The sequence below is a fragment of the Macrobrachium rosenbergii genome, chromosome 12 (assembly GCF_040412425.1).
Source record: "Macrobrachium rosenbergii isolate ZJJX-2024 chromosome 12, ASM4041242v1, whole genome shotgun sequence".
NCBI lineage: Eukaryota > Metazoa > Arthropoda > Malacostraca > Decapoda > Palaemonidae > Macrobrachium > Macrobrachium rosenbergii.
This window is the reverse complement of record NC_089752.1, coordinates 22918001-22941044: the sequence shown is the minus strand read 5'-3', so window position 1 is coordinate 22941044 and position 23044 is coordinate 22918001.

Below are 23044 nucleotides of genomic sequence, written 5' to 3'. Positions count from 1 at the left end.
TCCTAGGGCTGGCCCGAAGGATTAGACTTATTTTACGTGGCTAAGAACCAATTGGTTACCTAGCAACGGGACCTACAGCTTATTGTGGAATCCGAACCACATTATAGCGAGAAATGAATTCCTATCACCAGAAATAAATTCCTCTATAAGCAGCACATTCAACATAGCAATCGTTTTACCGCACTAAAAAGGAGGCTACTTTGGCCCATTTTTTTCTCGTATAATTTAAACGTTATCTCTTGGCGCCAGCGGCCTTAGAGGTCACTGTTACTGATAGTTTTTAACTGAAAACTTTTCACTCCATGATCTGTCAATTCGCTGTTAATACCATTCCCTATTCTAATCAACACCTCTGACCTAATGTACTGCACGTTAGAGTAAGAGATCACTTCTGTCCTTTAGAATTACAAAAATATTACAAAAGCTTGATAAAAAAAAAACCTTTTCACTCTCTCACTAGTATCGTGCACCGGAGCTAAATAAATACTCGTATAATACAGAAAGTAGAGAGAGCATAGATGAATAAAAGACGTCACTGACTAGATATACGAAGATTATAAAGGCTGAGAATTTCTCTACTTGAACTAAGAAAATTTAAAAAGACTTTCTTTTTCCATAGAAATGTTTCCTTAATACAGTCCTAGGAGGGGATTCTTTCAAAAACTTTCATTATGCCCCTAAACTGCTCCCGGTTTCACTTGCTGAAAAACCAGTAGTTTCCTGTTATGAAGGACAATAATCAATAAAATTGAAATTTTAAGATTAACTAGAACTAGACGGCATAAGAATGCACACACTGAATAAATAAGAATGCGTAATGATAACTGGATTTTTGTAGTGACTTTTGGTTCAAACACTTGAAAGCCAAGGAAAAAGGGAATATCGTCAACTGTTCCTCTACAGATTAAATTACCTTGAAAAGAGGGCCCACCCTAAGCAAACTATCCATTTAATAAGTCGTTGCTGAAGCAGGGGTTATCAAGAATGAAACATTGATATTTCTCCTTGGGCTTAACATTGAGGTATAATATGCACCATAACCAAAAAAAATAAATAGCAATGAAAAATTGCTTAAAAAAATAACAGTCAGAAACTTAAAGCTTATGGTACAGAAAGACAACAGGCTCATTATTATACACAAAAATTTCAATACCGTCTGATGGTACCAAGCGCATAGTTGTTCACAAACGCACAATGCCGGAAAATTCGGATATACACGAACAAATAAATAAATAATTGTACACATACATACATACATACATACATACATACATACATACATACATATACATACATACATACACACACACACACACACACATATATATATATATATATATATAATATATATATATATATATATATATATATATATACTGGGGTCTAAACGATGTCATTGGGGGCAGCCGATCCGAGACTACAGGTCTACCTCCTAAAGCCAAATCAAAGTCTTCAAAAGAAGACATCGTGCTTACCCTATACAAAAATGGGAAAAGTAATGTTAGAAAGAAGAAGAAAGAAGAAGAAGAAGAAGAAGAAGAAGAAGAAGAAAGAAGAAGAAGAAGAAGATATATATATATATATATATATATATATATATATATATATATATATATATATATATATATACATGCATACATACATACATACATACATACATACATACACACATAAATACTGTATATAAACAAATTCAAAGCTACAAATAGCCAATTACTATCAAATTCACGTTGCACTGGGAATACCTTACACCTAAAGTGAATCATATAATTATGATAAATGGACGTACCTTGTCTAAGGTTCGAACCCATGCGTTGTGGATTGGCATAGTAAGTGCAATGACATTACCCATTACCCATTCAGCCATCAAAAGAGTGTGAGATGTTATTGGGATATTTGGGGCAATAAATATGCCTCGCTGTTTAACATCTCAGTTACAGAGGTCCTTCATTCGAGTTCGGGTCATTTCGGTCGTAAGCCATTTAGGCCGCAAGCACGTTTACGTCCAAAATGGGAGCCGTGTTTAGTACCAGCCCCTTGGGGATGTACGTGAAACACAAAATAATGACGGTAAATATCATAAACATAACTTTAAATACCATAAACATAACTTTAAATACTATAAACATAATGTCTTCCGTTGTTTTGGATGTTACGGCCTAAATGACTTACGGCCGAAACGACCAGGACCGCTTTATTCCTCACACCGCTGGGCTGTGGAACAGTCTTCCCTGAGGATGATGTGCAATTGGAACCTCCAAAGTTCAAGCGAAGATGCAATGCAATTCTACCCTAAAGCAGTTCTCCTTGTATTTTAATAATGTACTTACATTGTTATCTATTTATTTATTAATTTGTTAATTTATTTTTTCTTATGTAATAGCTGATCTCTTCTTTCTATATTTCGGATTACCTTCTGTTACTTCTTTTAAATAAACACAACATTCTTTGGAAGCTTGAACTTCAAGTCAGTGGCCCCTGTGTGGGCTTGTTCTATGTGAATAAAGTTCATCATCTGAATGAATAATAATAATAATAATAATAATAATAATAATAATAATAATAATAATAATAATAATGATAATATAATATGTATATGACAGAATACAAGATGACAAATATAAATATATATATATATATATATATATATATATATATATATATATATATATAGATATATATAGTATATATATATATATATATATATATATATATATATATATATATGTATATATATATATATATATATATATATATATATATATATATATATATATATATATGTGTGTGTGTGTGTGTGTGTGTGTGTGTGTGTGTGCGCGTGTGTGCCTGTTGATGTGTGTGCATATATGTATAAAATTCCCTTTACGCATTTCATCGACCCCACCGTTTACATTTTCCGATTTACGCACACCACTGACGTGTGACGTAACCCCCTAAAAAAAACACACACACACATACCCTCCAACCTCAACGCTTTAAGACACCCACAGCATTAAGGGATATGGTTGCAGAGGTTATTGATACTAACTATTGGATTCCCCTTCACGCTGTCACATGGAGGAGCGAGTCTCTTAATTGATTGATTTTTTAACCATATCCCGATGACGTTTCGCCTGACAGGTCAGGCAGGCGACAGCATATAACGCGAATATTACACTCTAGGCTGTCAGTTACGGGCAGTTCTCCTATCTGACAGCTCCCTGTCAATAATCGATTCGGGGTATTAATTAAAGGGCCGAAGGCAAGTGTTCCCTGTGAAGGCGCATGAACACGTGGGGGGATGAAAGCATGGAAAGGGGATTTCTGTTTACATTCCCATCGAAATTTTAGGAACTGAAAAAGTGATTTCTATTATATTCCCATCGAAATTTTAGGAATTACAAGTTTCTTGGAATTGATCAAAGCATGGAAAAGTGATTTCTGTTTACATTCCCATCGAAATTTTAGGAAATGCAAGTTTCTTGGAATCGATCAAAGCACGGAAAAGAGATCCCTATTACATTACCATCGAGATTTTAGGAATTACAAGTTTCTTGGAATGATCAAAGCACGGAAAAGTGATTTCTGTTTACATTCCCATCGACATTTAAGGAATTGATCAAAGCATGAAAAAGTGACTTCTATTATATTCCCATCGATATTTTAGGAATTACAAGTACCTTGGGACTGATCAAAGCATGGAAAAGTGATTTCCATCGAAAGTTTAGGAATTACAAGTTTCTTATAATAGAACATAGCATGGAAAAGTGATTTTTGTTTACATACCCATCAGAAATATAATTACAAATTTCTTCAAATTGATCAAATCTGAAAAAAACTTCCATGAAAAGTACAAGTTCCTGTAATTGGTCAAAGCATGGAAAATTTATTTCTGCTTACATTCCCATCGAAATTTTACGAATTACAAGCTTCTTGGAACTGATTAGTCTTTCAAATTACTAGAGACTGATACTGACACAAACAGGATTTCTTGTTTTTGAAAAAGTGCAATGACGTCACCGTCGCATTTGGTAGCGTCATAGCTGAAGGTCAACTTTACTCATTTTGTTTGATTTTATTTAGTATCGTTTCGTAAATCTCTTGGGCAAATCATGTTTGGTCTCCAATATCGTTTTTAACATTTTGTCTGAGAGAGAGAGAGAGAGAGAGAGAGAGAGAGAGAGAGAGAGGAACCCTTTGTATTTCAATCTGCTCGGATAATTAATTTCTTCTCTTTGTTTTCTTAAAAATAATTGATTACATGCAGAAAATTTTTTTTTATCTAGCATACAAGAAAATAACATTTAATCTTTTGTTTCCATACCAATTCATTCTTTCATCATCGTTTTTAGTTTTCTATAAAAGAAAACTATTGTGACGGCTTTGTCCGTCCGTCCGCATTTTTTCTGTCCGCCATGGGGTCTTAAACTGCTAACGTTAGAGGCTGCAAATTGAATGTTGATCATCCACCTCAGTCATCAACCATACCAAATTAAACTCTCTAAGCCTTAGTAGTTTTTTTTTTTATTTTTTATTTAAGGTTAAAGTTAGCCATAATAGTACCAACGATAGGTACCAACAACACAGACCACCGCCGGACCGTGGCTGAGTTTCATGGGCCGCGGCTAAGAATTTCATGGGCCGTGGCTGAGACAACCACCGGGCCGTGGCTGAATTTCGTGGGGCACGGCTGAAAGTTTCATACAGCATTATACGCTGTACAGGAAACACGATTGCGCCGAAGAAACTTCGGCCCATTTTTTTACTTGTTATATTTATCTTTCCTTTCTACTTCTTTAACGCAAAGACTTCATAACTCGTCTTTCATCTTAACATCGAAACACTTCACCTAAAATCGATTCTGACTGGCCGTTTTGCCGGAAGATTAATGACGTCACAGCGCTGTGATTAACAGCTCAGAACTTCAAGGTGACTGACGATCTTCGAAGACTTCCAGATAACTTTGAGGATCTTATCCTTGATTGAGATTCCATTAGATCTCTTTCTTGACACTCTAAGTGTACAATCTATAAATGTCCACAAACATTTACTTTTTACTTCATTCGCATAAATTATTATCAGTGCCGCTTAAAAACACAGCTTGGTTTATGTACCCATAAGAAAAAGCTTTATAAAGTGCAATTCAAATCTTAACCAATATTAATTTTATTTTACTCTCAGCTTTATGAGAATATCGAAATAAGTGAATGAGTCATCACGTTACGTCATGTAACGCCAATAAATTCCTAAAGGTTCCTTTACCATTATCTAAGCAAAAATACAAAGCATTTATTTTCAAACCATATATAAGACCTAACATAATGTAAACTTTATAAATCTTGTGTGGATTGAAATTATGTTATTTATAAATATGAATTTTTCCTTCAATAACTGATCGTAAAACTACAAACAATGTTCTAAAGGGTCCACAATAATATAACTGTTTAAGGCTCATGTGTCAACGATCTTGTGAGACTGTTTATTTTTTTTATTTATTTTTTTTTTATTTTTAAGTTTACCTCTGTACATTACATGTAAAATTCCTCATTGTGACTGAAGATGAACCCAGAGTAGGGTTCGGAAGCCTTTAAAAAATTTACACGAGCCTTAAACAGTTATATTATTGTGGACCCTTTAGAACATTTATGAACTCTCCTGATAGAGAGCTTTTTCCCACTACAAACACTTATATTTCAATGTAGATTTTCTGTTAGGCAGATAAATAATGAAAGCCAAGAATCAACATCAGACTTCTAAGCAGTTCCATTAAAATTTCTGAATTATTTGCGAGAAACATAGCGAGAGCCTCCATTCCAAAGAGGAGTAAATTGCAAATTAATGAAAGCTGATTGCAAATAAACTCGGGCATACCATTCCAAGGGCTTAGAGAGAGAGAGAGAGAGAGAGAGAGAGAGAGAGAGAGAGAGAGGCCGTGTCTATTTCTTTGCCATTAAAACAAAAATTTTGAACACTGAGTAGTTATCTCGAATTTTCATGTTCAGCGTGTTACTTTCCTTATATTTCTTTATTTCTCATAATTTGGCTGCTCTCTTTTCCATAATGTTTTCTGGACTAGTTAATTGAGGTCTAAGCATCAATGACGAATCTAAGACTAATCTTATAAAGTGATATTCTAAGAAGATTAATTACTAACTTTTGAAAAAACACACAATTAATATTATATATATATATATATATATATACAGATGTTATATATATATATATATATATATATATATATATATATATATATATATATATATATATGTATATATATGTATATATATGTATGTATATATACATTTATATATATATATATATATATATATATATATATATATATATATATATATAAATGTATGTATATATGTCATTGGGTGTGTGTATTTTTTCAAGTTAAGTAATTTTCTTAAAATATCACTACAAGATCGGCCATGGATTCGTCATTGATGCTAGAACTCAATTAACTAGTCAAGAAAACAATATACTATATATATATATATATATATATATATATATATATATATATATATATATATATATATATATATATGCAAATAAACGTGTGTCTGTATGTATTATGCATATACATTTAAATGTATAAAATGATAACAGTTTACTATATGTTACCAACATTATGTCTCCAAAAATACACTGTTTATAAAATTTCCAAAACGCATCTGTCATAACTAGCTTTTAAATTATTTAAAGCAGGAACAGATAAATGCTAATATATGTTTCATCCCACGCTAGAATAAAAATCGCCGATAAACTCCACATCAGTGTGTAATTTTCCAATCACGGATGACTAGATAAGTCTTCAAATAAATATTGTTCATTCTGCCACCGCTTAGCTATGTCATCATTCAGCCCAATTTGGAACTAGCTAACGTTGTCAGATATAACGGTTTACAAATTTACACAATCAAGATAAAAAAAATTGACCTCATCTGTTGCAACTGCACGAGCGAACTCGGACGGACTTCATCTTTGTGAAGATCAAAATATTAACATTTCAAAGGACTTACTTCCGTCTGGTTATTTAATTCCGTTCCAATGTATATTCGGTACGCAGGCAAACTCACTTCCATAATCAAGTTAAATATTGGTAACTGAATTTACTTTTCATTTGAATTTACAACAATTTAATATCAGTCTGGATAGGAAATAGGAGGAAGCCTTAATCACCTATCATCCATCGTTTCTCGTTATTATGTCATACAATTCTAGGCGACAATAGGCATGACTTGCAAAGAACAACAAGTCTGATCACACTCATGAACCTGAAACCGGGTTGCCTCACACTTAAGTGCTTGCAAGTTGAGCTCTTAAGAGCCTGAAAGCCGGAGTGGCGCACATTCAAGAGCCTACAAGTCAACCTAGCTCTCAAGAGCCTTGAAGCTGGAGTGGCTTATACTTACGACCCTAAAGGTAGAATTAGCTCTTAGGAGCCTGAAAGCTGGAGTGGCTAACGCTGAAGAGCCTACACGTCTCTCTTGCTCTTAAGAGTCTGAAAGTTGGAGTGGCGTTCACTTACGAGCCTACAGGTCGAGCTCTTAAGAACCTGAAAGCCGGAGTAGATCACACTTATGAGCCTACAGGTCGAGCTAGCTCTTAAGAGCCGAAAAGACGTAAAGGCTCACACTTAAGACCCTACAAATTGCCCTAGCTGTGGAGAGCCTAAAATCCGGCTTGGCTCAAGCTTAAGAGCCTACAAGCCGATCTAGCTACACTTGGGAGCCTGAGAGAGAGAGAGAGAGAGAGAGAGAGAGAGAGAGAGAGAGAGAGAGAGAGAGAGAGAGAGAGGAAAGTCTAGCCTTGGTCGATCAATATCTTTCGTAAGTGGTGGTGTCGGTTGTCAATTAATTTGGGAATCTAAACGCAGAAGGAAGGAATAATGGCGAACCAATTGAAATTTGAGAAGAGGAGCAAAGTAAGAAAGCATCATTAAAAAAAATAGATGCAAAATAAAAAAAGAGCATGATGTATTTGTCGTTCAGAATTTTAGTTAAATTTACACCTTACTTGTCAAAAACTCAGATATAACGACATCCCAGCGGAGAAGCTCGTTGAAATGCCTAAAATCATTTGGGAAAAGGCAAAAGAGCAAGGTAACATACGAAAGGAAGCTTTAAACGTGCATGAATACCGAAATACCAAGCCGCCAATCTTCTATTCCATTCTTTATTCCGAAAGGCTTGAATTTCTCTCTCTCTGCAAAGACGCAAAGGAGATAGGAAACAAGCTTCCATGTTTCTGCCGACAATGAAACATGCAAAGCAATATCTGCTGTACACAAATGAATAAATAAGACCGCTGGAATCTGGCTGACAAAAGTTAGCACCTCGGAGATTGCTCTTAGCACAGGTTTCACAATACTAGTGGGAGAGACGGAATCAAGAACTGAATAATGAAGGAAAATTGGACATGCTGTGAACGTAGTTTTAAATCAGACGGTTAAACAAAAATGTTAACATTACTGGGTGGTAGAGGCATCTAGGAACATTATCTGAAGGTTATAACCGACAGAGGAGTTAGGTTGGAGATCTATGCAGCAGAACTTCGAAACAGTGAATCCATCATATTTAGCTCACTTAAGTGAGATCGGAGTGGCAGCCTGTCTAAAGTTGCCCGTACCACTTCAATCAAACAATCTCTTTCTCTCTCTCCTTTGCGTGCGCAGGTGTGGATGCCTGTGTGCGTGCGCATGCGCTTCTGTCTTTCTCAAGATCAGAGTAAAATATCAGAGTAGTGCATTGTGCGATGTGAAGGGGCTGTCTTCTTTAAGCAAGAAAAAAGCTGCTTAAATCCCCCACCCCTCCCCAACCATAATACCATTATTTTCATATAGCCTTTTGTGTTATCCATTTAACTAAACACTGCAAAGTTGATCATTATTTTCATAAAAAATTGAGGAACATCGAGAAGGGAAAATAATATTATTTATAATCATTTAAAAAAATACCATAAACAGAAATAATCTTAACAATAATATTACGAAACAGATATTGAATAAAAAAAATATATATGAAAAAGTGAATAACAACTGAAACGGCTTCGCTGAAAACTCAAACTCGAAATGAGAGACTGGACTGATCATATTTTTATTATGAAAAGGAGGTGACGAACCTTATCTTTTCCGAAGCCCTGGAAAAAAAGGAGAACCCGGAAGAGAAATATTTCATCACGCTATCAGAGAGAAAGAGAGACGAGACACTGAAGAATAAAGGATTGACAGGTTTTTATAATCTCTCTCTCTCTCTCTCCATCCAACCGATACGGCGACTTGGGAAGGCATTTCCTTCCTGGCTCTCAACAATTGCTTTGAGAAAGGTTATGGTCATTCAACCTACGTCTCTCTTCAACAGTCAGGTTCTAATCTTTTATTCAACTCATCCCTTGTCTATCTTCAACGGTTAGGTTCCAGTCTTTTATTCAACACGTACTACGTCTATCTTCAACAGTTAGGTTCTAATCTTTTATTCAACTCGTCCCTTGTCTATCTTCAACAGTTAGGTTCTAATCTTTTATTCCACTCGTACTACGTCTATCTTCAGGTGTTAGGTTCTAATAATTTATTCAACTCGTCCAACGTCTATCTTCAACAGTTAGGTTCTAATCTTTTATTCAACTCGTCCAACGTCTATCTTCAACAGTTAGGTTCTAATCTTTTATTCAACTCGTCCAACGTCTATCTTCAACAGTTAGGTTCTAATCTTTTATTCAACTCGTCCAACGTCTATCTTCAACAGAACGGTCCTAATCTTTTATTCAATTCGTCCAACGTCTATCTTCAACAGTTAGGTACTAATTTTTTTTCAACTCATACTACGTCTACCTTCAACAGCGAGGTTCTTATCTTTTGTTCAACTCGTACTACATCTACCTTCAACAGCTAGGTGCTAATCTATTATTCAACTCGTCCAATGTCTATCTTCAACAGTTAGGTTCAAATCTTTAATTCAACTCGTCCCTTGTCTATCTTCAACAGTTAGGTTCTAATAATTTATTCAGCTCGTCCTATGTCTATCTTCAACAGAAAGATTCTAATCTTTTATTCAATTCGTCCAACGTCTATCTTCAACAGTTAGGTTCCAATCTTTTATTCAACTAGTACTACGTCTATCTTCAACAGCGAGGTTGTAATCTTTTGTTCAACTCGTACTACATCTATCTTCAACAGTTAGGTTCTAACCTTTTATTCAACTCGTCTTATGTCTATCTTCAACAGTTAGGGTCTAATCTATTATTCAACTCGTCCTATGTCTATCTTCAACAGCTAGGTTCTAATCTCATATTCAACTCGTCCTACGTCTACCTTCAACAGTTAGGTTCTAATCTTTTATTCAATTTGTCCTATGTCTATCTTCAACAGCTAGGTTCTAACATTTTATTCAACTTGTCCTATGTCTACCTTCAACAGTTAGGTTCTAATCTTTTATTCAGTTCGTCCAACGTCTATCTTCAACAGTGATGTTCTACTCTTTTATTCAACTCGTCCTATGTCTATCTTCAACAGCTAGGTTCTAATGTTTAATTCACTTTGTCCTATGTCTACCTTCAACAGTTAGGTTCTAATCTTTTATTCAACTCGTACAACGTCTATCTTCAACAGTGATGTTCTACTCTTTTATTCAACTCGTCCAATGTCTATCGTCAACAGTTAGGTTCTAATCTTTTACTCAACTCGTTCTACGTCTATCTTCAAAAGTTTGGTTCTAGGTTATAATTTTTTATTCAACTCATCCTATGTCTATCTTCAACAGTTAGGTTCTAATCTTTTATTCAACTTGTTCTACGTCTAGCTTCAACAGTTAGGTTCTAATCTTTTATTCAACTCGTCCCTTGTCTATCTTCAACAGTTAGGTTCTAATCTTTTATTCAACTCGTCCAACATTCATCTTCAGTTATTCAACTCTTCCTATGTCTGTCTTCAATAGTTAGGTTCTAGTCTTTTATTCAACTCGTCCTATGTCTATCTCAACAGTTAGGTTCTAATCTTTTATTCAACTCTTCGTACTTCTATCTTCAACAGCCAGGTTCTAATCTTTTATTCAAGTATCATAAAATCACCACACATGAGAATTTAAAAGTACATCATGAAGATAACAGAACAATATCACGAATGGAAATAACAGTAACACGTTCAATGAATAAGTACTCGTAATATAGATATGAACGGATTCAACTTAACTTCCTTGGCTATGTGGCTGAGAAACGAAACAAGGTAAATGAATTCACCCGAACGTTTTACGGTAAATTAGTTTAGACGAATACTTCAAAGAGCTCCAGTCTAATTGCCTCTTTCCCCCAAGTCTGTACGTTCCTCATTATTTTGTCATTTGTAACAGGTTACTGAACTCTGAGGTAATGACACGAGGGATTCATTAAAAAAAACAGTTGAGCTTTACCGCCTCCTAATTGATTACAAAATTATCATGGATAATAAAAACTGGAAAGGACATAGTTTATTAAATAAAGACATAAAATGTTTCAGATAGCAGACCAGCAGCCGAAGTACAACACAAGCGGGGAGAATGAAAAATATATATTCTTAGATAAGAACCCTCCACAAGGTTTAGAAACACTAAACTCAACCGAGAGAATTCCCTTATTCACAGCGTTTATGTTAAATGTAAAGCATAAACCTATCTATTCCCAGCTTCCATCTCGTTGTATATTGCATAAGGTCTTGATCAATATGCAGTGGCTAATGATTATTGAAGGACTTATAACCGACGCTACCTGAAGCGGATGCTCACACTACGCCGTTTCATGAATGAGAAACTTACTCTCATTATAATTGAACCACACTCACACTCTGAAAGTGCAAAACTGTTTCTTCAGTAGAATCTTTACCCAGTAGCTGTTTCTCTGGGAATATTCTATTTTTCAAACCATTCTTTGGGAATATTCTAATTTTCAAACCATTCTCTGGGAACATTCTATGTTTTTAAAGCATTCTTTGAGAATATTATATTTTTTCAAGCCATTCTCTGGGAATAATCTATTTTTCAAACCATTCCCTGGGAATATTCTATTTTTCAAGCTATTTTCTAGGAATATATTCTATTTTTCAACCCATTCACTGAGAATATTCTATTTTTGAAGCCATTCTCTGGGAATATTCTATTTTCCAAGCCATTCTCTGGGAATATTCTATTTTTCAAACCATTCTCTGAGAATATTCTATTTTCCAAGCCATTTTCTGGGAATATTAAATTTTTCAAACCATTCTCTGAGAATATTCTGTTTCCCAAACCATTTCTCTGGGAATATTCTTTTTTTCAAACCATTCTCTGAGAATATTCTGTTTTCCAAGCCATTCTCTGGGAATATTCAATTTTTCAAACCATTCTCTTGGAATATTCTATTTTTCAACCATTCTCTGGGAATACTCTATTTTTCACACCATTCTCTGGGAATATTCCATTTTTCAAACCATTCTCTGGGAATATTGTATGTTTTCAAACCATTCTCAGAGAATATTCTATTTTTCAAGCCATTCTCTGGGAATATTCTATTTTTCAAACCATTCCATGGGAATATTCTATTTTTCAAACTGTTCTGTGGGAATATTCTGTTTTTCAATCCATTCTGAGAACATTCTATTTTTCAAGTCATTCTCTGGGAATATTCTATTTTTCAAACCATTCTCTGGAATATGCTATTTTTCACACCATTCTCTTGGAATATTCTATTTTTCAAACCATTCTCAGGGAATATTCTATTTTTCAAACCATTCTCTTGGAATATTCTAGTTTTCAAACCATTCTCTTAGAATATTCTATTTTTCAAACCATTCTCTGGGAATATTCTATTTTTCAAGCCAATCTGATATTACTTGAATCCTGATAAATATGTAACAAAAAGGTTCTTTATTCAGTTGTGAATCATGAATATAGATAACATACAGCTAGCAAGAGTTTCTCGGACATATGTGTAAAACAACATGAGAGATAAGAGACAAATTGATCAAAATAGACACCAACAACGTTGACGCAACCTCCTCCACCACCAACACACCACCTCCACCTCCAGCAGCACCAGCAAAATCCATAATAATAGAGAAATCACTCTCCTGAAACATCGGTTTAAAATGGAAAGCAAATTAATAAGGTTGAATTACCATTCATGATATTTTAACCAACATCATTACCAGCAACTAAATGTTTAGCTAGTCTGAGATAATAATAATAATAATAATAATAATAATAATAATAATAATAATAATAATAATAATAATAATAATAATAATAATAATAATAATAATATTGTGTGTGTAATAATATAATGTGTGTAATAATGTAATAATATTAATGTGTCAAAATAACCCGATTCATATGGAACAAGCCCACAGGGGCATTGACTTGAAATTCAAGCTTCCAAAGCATATGATATTCATTTGAAAGAAGTAACATAAAATAATAGCAAATACAGAAAGAAGAGATCAGTTACTAGAAAAGAAAAAATAACAAAATAAAGAAATAGGCAAAATTTAAGTAAATTATATATATTTATTTAATTACCATAATTCACAACTTTAATATATACAGTGAACGACATTAAAATTTTACGTAAAGACTACAAAGATGAACCAAAACGATTTTTCAATAAATTTATGTTTCAAGAGGAAAAACCCAAGTGCCTTGAAAATAAAGCAATGGCTGTCAGGGTGTTTTCAAAAAGCAATCCCTTGGTTTGTGCCCACAGTTACGGATTATAAATTAGCTAGTGCGCTTTGATAACAGGTTTGATTTGAATAACTCCGTAATTCTCATGATGTAACCAAGTAACTGATGTATTTCTGTTCTCAAAATCCTAAAATCTTTACAAGAAAAAAAGTAGAAAATAAGTCATTTAGAGATGAATCAATCCCAGAAAAATTTTCTTTTATTCAAGACCTAGAACTATCGATTACAAAGATGAATACTTATGCAGCTTGTAATGGTTCAAACATTAATATAAATGTGGAACTCCTGTTACCTATACAGCCTAGATTTAACCATGCCACAATTCTGCAAAATAGATAACTGCCCCGCTAAAGCAATGTAGTTGTTCAGAATCCTTACAACGGAATAACTTCCTTCCACTCTGTATTAAGTTTCCATTCCTTCGAAAAATAATGCGGCCTCTTCTGCCTTATCAAATTTCCAGGCGTTCTTTCACGTTTTCAACTTTTCTTCCTCATCAAGTCAAGTTCCAGACGTTTTCAGAAAACATACCACCGAATAACCATAATAAAAATGCTGTTGATGAGGCTTCTGTGAGGGGAATATGTAGCGACTTATGTCTTGGAAATTCCCTGAACGGGAAAGTCACTTTATTCGCCAGGCAAAGGATAAATGTGGCAATGACTATTGGCTCTTTGTATTTTTATTTTGGAGTCACTCATTTTGGGAGAAACGACCTTCTGTTAAACTAATAATTATATAACTATTATAATGAAAAGAAAGTTAAAAATGCGCCGAAGTTTTTTCGGCGCAATCGAGTTTTGTATATACCGTATAATGCTTTATAAAACTATCAGCTACGACCTCGCAACGCTCAGTTACTCCCCAGACGCAGTCGTGTGGAGATGCGTTGCACGCCTCCGGAAAGCGCTACCAGACGCACGATCCACGGCTAACCTTAACCTTAAATAGAATAAAAACTACTGAGACTAGGGGGTTGCAATTTGGTATGTTTATGATCGGAGGGTGGAATATCAACATACCAATTTGCAGCCCTCTGGACTCAGTAGTTTGTAAGATCTGAGGGAGGACAGATAAAGTACGGACGGACAGACAAAGCCGTCACAATAGTTTTCTTTTACAGAAAACTAAAAATCTCTTTAAATACTTTGCATAATCTAAAAAAAATTAACTCAAGGATACCACAACTAAGAAAATAAACAATCCTCAGCCGCGCCATCAAGAGACGACGCCGGCCAGTAACGAAATAGGAAGGCCGGAGGAGGACTGTTAATGCCTTTGTAAATCTGATCCCCATTAGGGTCGCTTACCTGGCCTGGCTTCCCTCATAACATGACCTTTCATTTAGACTCTCTCTCTCTCTCTCTCTCTCTCTCTCTCTCTCTCTCTCTCTCTCTCTCTCGTCGTGGATCGTATCGCCTGGACCTGCGTCTAAAGCCTTTCATTAGGAGGTCTAGACGTCATTTTTACGACTCTAGGACCTTCCGCCTGTCATCAAAGTACAGGTAAAAGGGGTTTATTCGCCGTTGATTCCTCTGGGTTTTTCGTTTAATTCTTACCAGGACACTGGTTAAAATTCAGCGGATAGATTTTAATAATAAATTACAGAACAGGTGTTAAGTTCATTGGGTAATTATTAAATCACCATTCTAAAACATCAAACAAAAGAAGTTAAAGTAACCTCACGATCATTAAGCAAAGTCTAAACCTCAGGTTTTATATTTCAATAACAAAATAACGTTTTGAAACAATAACAAAACTTTAAACTGATGATACTGAAATGGAATGGAATATGGAATTTAGGTCAAAGGCCTAGAGCTGGGACCTATTAGGTCACTCAGCGCTGAAAGAGAAATTGAGAGTAGAAATGTTTGAAAGGTGTAATAGGAGGAAAACCTAGCACTTGCACTATGAAACATTTGTTAGGAGAGGATGGATAGCAAGGTGGAAGAAAGAGAATATGAACGGAAGTGCAGTAAAAGGAATGAAAGAGGTTGCAGCCAGGGGCCGAAGGGACGCTGCAAAGAACTTTAAGTAATGCCTACAGTGCACAGCGAGAGGTTAATCACGAATTGCCAACGAGGAGATAACAGCGGTAACTATCCAATAATACAAGAGTCAACAATCGACTGACCTACAAACGTTAAACGACAAACTTCTTCCTAGGCATCGAGACAATCATTAAAACGAAAGATTTTCTTCCCAAAGCAAACAGGAGCACCAGTTGCCATGACCACGCACGGAATAATATCTCGTAAAAACACAGCGATTCGATATTAAAATCAAAGTAAACATTGTATCAAATGGCCGTAAAAGTTGACAGGATTTTTGTGATCACTTATGAAACTAGTAAAAAAATGCGCCAAAGTTTCTTCGGCGCAATCGAGTTTTCTGTACAGCCGCTACAGCGTATAATCAAGACCACCGAAAATAGATCTATCTTTTGGTGGTCTTGGTGTAATGCTGAATGAACCACGGCCCATCAAAGTTTAACCACGGTCAGGTGGTGGCCTAACCCATATCGTTGCCAGAAGTACGATTATGGCTAACTTTAGCCTGAAATAAAATAAAAACTACTGAGGCTAGAGGGCTGCTATTTAGTATGTTTGCAGCCCTCTAGCCTCAGTAATTTTTAAGATCTTAGGGCGGACAGAAAAAGTGCGGACAGAATAAAGTGCGGACGGACAGACAAAGCCAGCACAAAAGTTTCCTTTACAGAAAACTAAAAGGAGCATTATAATACAACATTTATTTACTCGGTTACTTATAAGATTATTTCTTTGAGCTTGAGTGCAAAGAAAAGATATCATGAACTCGGACGCTATTTTCAATCACTAGTTAAAAACGGAGCATCTAAATATCTATAAGGTTACTTGTGAACTACTTCTGAAACTTTAGCTTATAAAGGAGTCTAAGGCAAACTAAACAGGGAGGCTATAAATTACTTCTATTCGAAAGGAGCTACCAACATAAGGGTGAACCCAAAGTAGGTGGACAGTAGATGACAACATTTATTTTGAGATTACATATACAGTAACATTAAATTATTTGCCATTATGGGTTATCTGTAATGAAAAATATCATATTTAAATAAATTTAGTTATAAAATTTAATATAATACAACACACACGCCATAGTTATAATAAACACCATCGTTATAGCATAACCCTAACACCAACCCTATTCCACCTACTGTCCACCTACTTTTGGTTCACCCTATATTGCCTGCTGAATCATTTCTCCTACTACCAATGAAATGTCAGTATATGAATCTGTTAAGCGAATAATGACGCCTGCTTATGTTCATTTTCAAGAATTCACCATAAGAATTCAGAAACATTTTTATATTAAAGGGACACTGGGACTTGAAAAAAATATATATTCATGTGTAATTCGGAAATCTGCATTGGTACGATTTCCCTAACGATGCACAAAACAGAGTAAATGAACGTTCTGATAGGCAACTCAAGCGGGGAGCCGAATAAACCAACGTCTTGTTCGTTATTCTGTAAAAACCTATTAGGGCTTGAGGTAAGCTTTCCTGTTGTTTGTCTTGATCTTTGCTTCTATATATACCTGTTACGAACGTGCTCTTTCCTTCTATTTGTATATTAACAATAATGATTTATCGTTCTACGTGTCCCTATTTTTTGTCCATCTGTGTATGCTTCTGATAAGTGGGTCAATGCTTCTAAGTGTGCCAGCGGAAGAATGTGGTCTTTATTATGTATATGTGCGATAAGGGAATTTTTTCTTTTCCTTTATGAATTGCGACTTATATGTTATTTCCTTCTGTGAATATCTGCAACAAATGTGTTCTTTCTTTCTCTATTACGTCAGCACGTTGGATGCGTCCAAAGTCTGAGATTAATTCCCTTTTACACTTGTAAACCATTGTGTTCTTTCTTTTTATACTACGTACGTTGGATGCGTCCAAAGACTGAGATTAATTCTCTTTTACACTTGCAAACCATACCACGCTTAGGGGCCATCCCAAGGCAAGCTTATACGCTTGGCATAACAGTTTTTTCCACAATATGTACTGCTACAGATACATAGTAAATGAAATAAGGTAATGACGATTTATAACGACGACAGAGAGAGAGAGAGAGAGAGAGAGAGAGAGAGAGAGAGAGATAAAAATGATCCAAGGACATCCAAAAGTTATATTCATCTTGAAGGAAGACGCGTATAAATTGACCACAGCCACTGCAGTCTTTCCCCACCTAATGACCTCCTGAAGAATCATCACTCGCCAACTCGAGAAAACACCACATTTCCCGAAGAAAACAAGCGAGACACGAGTGGAGCACTTATTGCCCAATAACAAACAATAACATTCCACTTCTCCCTTTTAATGGACTGTGATTCTCACTTTTGCTAAGCAATTCGCAAATAAGCCGCCGTTTTGATCACTCCGCCTTTTGGTCGTTCGGTTCCTTATTCTTTGTCGCCTTCGGCCCATGATAAAAAGAAAACACGCAAGACGATGTTGCGTCCCCCGAGCTCGACACCGCAAGGAGAACGGCAGCGCCCTCAGGAGTCAAGGAAGGTTATATTTCGCCCTCTGAATACTAAAGGCTGGAGATGTCAAGGAGGAGTGACGGGAGATAAACAGGCAGGCATCTTGACGCGAGGTAATGAAAATGGGGCCCCAGTGCCTTCATTATCACAACGAAATCTCTCCTCGCAATAATGCAAACACCTGGGTTCTGTGAGAGAGAGAGAGAGAGAGAGAGAGAGAGAGAGAGAGAGAGAGAGCTCAGACCCCATCTCCTGGAAGCCCTGCTCACGGTGGATGTCGATTATTTTTTCACCCCATTTTCTCCCAGTGGCTCTGCTCCGGCATAACTTCGCCCCTGGGAGGAAAAATATATTATGACTTGGTTTAATCTTCAAGGGAATAGATCCGGAGCTGGCAGTCGGCTTGCTTTCTTGCTATCCTTTCCGTGCGTGTTTTGCGGTGAGCGAGACATAAATAGACAACATACAAAACAACACTGTTTAAAAGAGCGGTAAGACATTTACCCCTATGTCACATCAAATCCTGCTAAGCAAACCTGTATGTCAGTGACATGTAATTAACATGTTTTTTGCGTCTGTCATTAGAATCTAGGACAAAAAGATAAATGAGATTTAATAAGTAAACCAGTCCAGCAATAAGGAATTTCCTTTTCTTCTCTTGCTAACATTCTCGTTTTATTCAACAATTTTTTTTTAGATAACTTTCTCTATTGGCGCTGATGTTATCTAACATTTTTGCTTTTCTCAGACCAAATCCTGTTCTTAATCTTTTTACGTTTCACTATGTTATCAAACTATTCAGCTTAAATCGTTTTATCTTATCGACGAACAATTCATGGAACCCGTCATATGCTCTTTACAAATAAGGATTTTCCAAGACTGGCTCTGCTCTGTGGCTCTTAAATTCTTCACCTCCAACTGCTTTCCTTAGTCATTTTGATTTCCTCTTTGGTCAGACTTGGGGTTAGGAATCACATTTTCCATTTGCCTTTTAATAAATAAATAAATAAATAAATATATAACTGAAATCACCTAATTCACTAGTCTTCTGAAGTCTATAAAATATGATCATGGATATGAGGAAACCATCATATCAACTACCAGCAAAGTAAAAAATAAACAAATGTGGGGAGATTTCAATATTGGAGCAAGTATTAATTACAGTATCAGTTAATTAAGTTAACTACGGCATTTGATGTTCTTATACCCCAAACGGCCAATATTTTAGCGCCTTCAAATTTCATTACACGCCAACCATTTCACTGCGATCTCGACCTTAGTGACAAAACAACCGTAAGTTACCTGAGGAGCATTCGATCACATCAACAGACAGCAGGGCGCATAATTTACTTCCGCGTCGTCTGACACAATAACTCATGGCTCAGTTATCAAACGCCTAAGAACTAATTGCTCGAACACCCCCTTCCACTAAACTCTCTCATTTCTACTGCCGACAGGCCTCTAATCTCCACTATTTGGACTCCTTAATCTCTAAGGGACACCCCTACCCTGAAAAAATAAAAGTGAGATTTTTCCCTAGCCCCTAATTTCCACTTCCTTAATGACTCCGCCCCCATAAACCCCCGGTCGGGGCTGCTATCTTGACATTTCTGCTGATAATGAAAGTGATAAGACGGTGAATGATGACGTGTCGAGACAATGGCAGCGGTGGGGCCAAATCATACATAAATTAAGAGAAGGGGCTGGGATTACTGAATGAGGCGAAGAGAAAGGCAAAACAGTCAAGGAAGAGAGAGAGAGAGAGAGAGAGAGAGAGAGAGAAAAGGTCTTCTTTATCGAGAGTAAAAGGTATTATGCACGGTATTTGGAGGTCATTTTGTAATCTACTGTATTTAGCTAATAGCAGAGTATATATATTAAAAAAATGAAAGATAAACTGTGGGAGAGTCATTCTTATTTTTCTATCGGATAACTGAAAATTTCCAACATTGTGAATCATATCGAAAAAAGTACAAAGTGACTGAACATTAATATTCTAAAATATCTCAGACTATGACTCAAAATAACTCCTTGTATCACCTCACGCACAGCTAAAAGTGGCCCTAGAGCATGACGTCGTTATCTACTGGACGTAAGTAAGAAATGCGCAATCCAGTTTTCTGTACATCGTATAATCAAGGCCAACGAAAATAGATCTATCTTTTGGTGGTCTCGGTATAATGCTGTATGAGCCGCGGCCCACGAAACTTTAACCATGGCTCGGTGGTGGCCTGGCTTATATTGTTGCCAGACGCACGCTTACGTCTAACTTTAACCTTAAATAAAATAAAAACTACTGAGGCCAGAGGGTTGCAATTTGGAATGTTTGATGATTGGAGGGTGGATGATCAACATACCAATTTGCAGACCTCTAGCCTCGGTAGTTTTTAAGATCTGAGGGCGGCCGGACAGACAATGCCGGCACAATAGTTTTCTTTTACAGAAAACTAAAAAGCGAGTGGCAGGCATCCTTCTACCGAGTTCCTATTCGGGTGAAAATCAGAGTTATATCTTCAAAATCAACAATCACAAGAAGAAGAAGAGAAACAACAACAACAACAATAATAATAATAATAATAATAATAATAATAATAATAATAATAATAATAATAATAATAAACAACTGCAATATTGTAGCACTATGGTGTTTAACGGCAACGTTAAGCAAGATATAATTCTTCGATTTTACATAGTCCTACTCTAGTAACAACTCGAAGTGGGAGAGACTGACTTCTGAGTCCTGGGGCTATAAGGTAATCTGATTTACTTGCAAGGATATCTAACTCACTTGATGATTATACAGCCGCAAAGACTGGTATGCTCTTTGCCAAACTAATTAACGAAATTCGTAGCACGTAATACCTCTTTTTACTTTTATATGTCTATTTCTACAGTTACTTTCTCCCTCCCTTTTGAACAAGATTTCGGAAATGTATACATATTGTATTAGTTTCTGTACATTCAACCGAGCGAATTTTATTAAAAATCCTTCAAGACAGTACATGACTTTCAAGTACCAAAACTAGCAAAAGGACAACATACTTTATTTTTTTTGGGGGGGCCATCGTGTGTATCTGCAAATTTCCGATTTACAAAAAAAAAAAAAAAATACAAATCTGTTTGTTGAAGTATCCAACTTCAGTTAGAAAGCAAATTGGAACCGGTTAAAATTATAGCACTTACTTGAATGCTACTCTCTCGTTCAGACGGATACCAGAACTTACCTGTAAAAGAGAAGAAAGAAATGTTAGATTATACATAGAGAGGATGGAATACACGAATATAAAGCACTTATCAGAATAGGTGATTTCAAAATTTAAGACCAAATTTTTCAAAGCTGAGCCAGACGTGAGTTTTATTTGGTACCCTGCCAAGCCTCTATCCAGTCTAATTCTTCTCCTCCTTCCTTCCTTCCCTCCTTCTTTTCCCCTCATTCCTCTTCCAGATCCGCCTCACCATTACTCCTCCTACTCCTGTTTTTACCAACTAACTCCTCTAATACATTCAGAATTTTCTACTGCATTAAGCAGTTTCTGAAACATTACCTTCGTCTAGTAATTATTTTCCTCCCAGTCTCTCTCTCTCTCTCTCTCTCTCTCTCTCTCTCTCTCTCTGAGTCCTTTCAACCCAAAGGCTTCTTTTACTGTGGGACAAAAAAGAACCTAGACGGAATATCACACCTGACTTCCGGTCTTACTGTTCTTTTATCTTTTTATTTCTGAATCATTGCCTTAAAAACCCCGAATTTTTGACGCGTCTAAAGTGACAAGCTGCCTTCATGTCATAAGTCGACTCTTGGCAAGGGGCCATGATCTCATAATCGGCAGGACCATCCCACAGGATACTAGAAGGTATAAGGTTTTATTCTAGAGAAAAAAAAAATCCCTTTTTTATTATATTTTTTCAGAGAGAGAGAGAGAACCACTCTAATCTAAGGAGTCTGAAGGATAAAATGTTTTTAAGTTTTATGGGCTGGACGCTTCACGCCTATCATTAGTAACTTTCTAGTTTCAAGGAAACACAGAGATAGATTATCAGATTACTCTGAAATGTTTCACTGTGAACATCACAGACATAAAACGTATTAGAAATACAGTTCAATTCTAGGTGCTTAGATATTCATAACTCGTTATTTAAATGCCACGAAATGTCTATCGTAATCTATCTTACGTTGAGATCTGGAAATGTCAACAGCGAAACTAATTTGACCTTCACACGTCTGTTCTCTAGTTTAAACATGTAATTCACTTTAAATGTAGTTCACTCTTTTGAGTAGTATGATAGAAGCTCCGAATTGTTAAAAAAATATATTAAAACATTTATAAACAGAAAATCGAAGTAGAAGCATAAATTAAGAGTACGAATGCAATTGAATATAATGCACGATAGAAATCATCAGCTACATGGCAGAAGAAGAATAAGCATGCAAACCGCAAATATCTTTTTGATAAATTTAAACGCTGCCTAAATGTTAAAAAAAATAGTAACCTTAAAATTCCAATATTTCATCCTAAATACCAGACACCAGGAAGAGCAAATACTTTATAACTTTCCAGACGGTCAAAAGTTGAGGGCAATTTATACCATAGAATCATAACTCGTATTTTTGAAAAGGGAAGCCGAAAGTTTGGAGACATCCTTGGCAGCAAGACCTTAGAAGTAATTTTCTTATATATTAAGAATTTCACTTGATTTTGGGTCAAGGGTTCCATACGCAATTATTGTTAACACTTTTCTGTTAAAATCGAAATGAATTGATGTCTGTTTGGAGAGGTTATGGTAGCCTACAGAAATATCACTATATATTGAAATTTTGTCTAATAAATCACATTCATAGCGCTTTT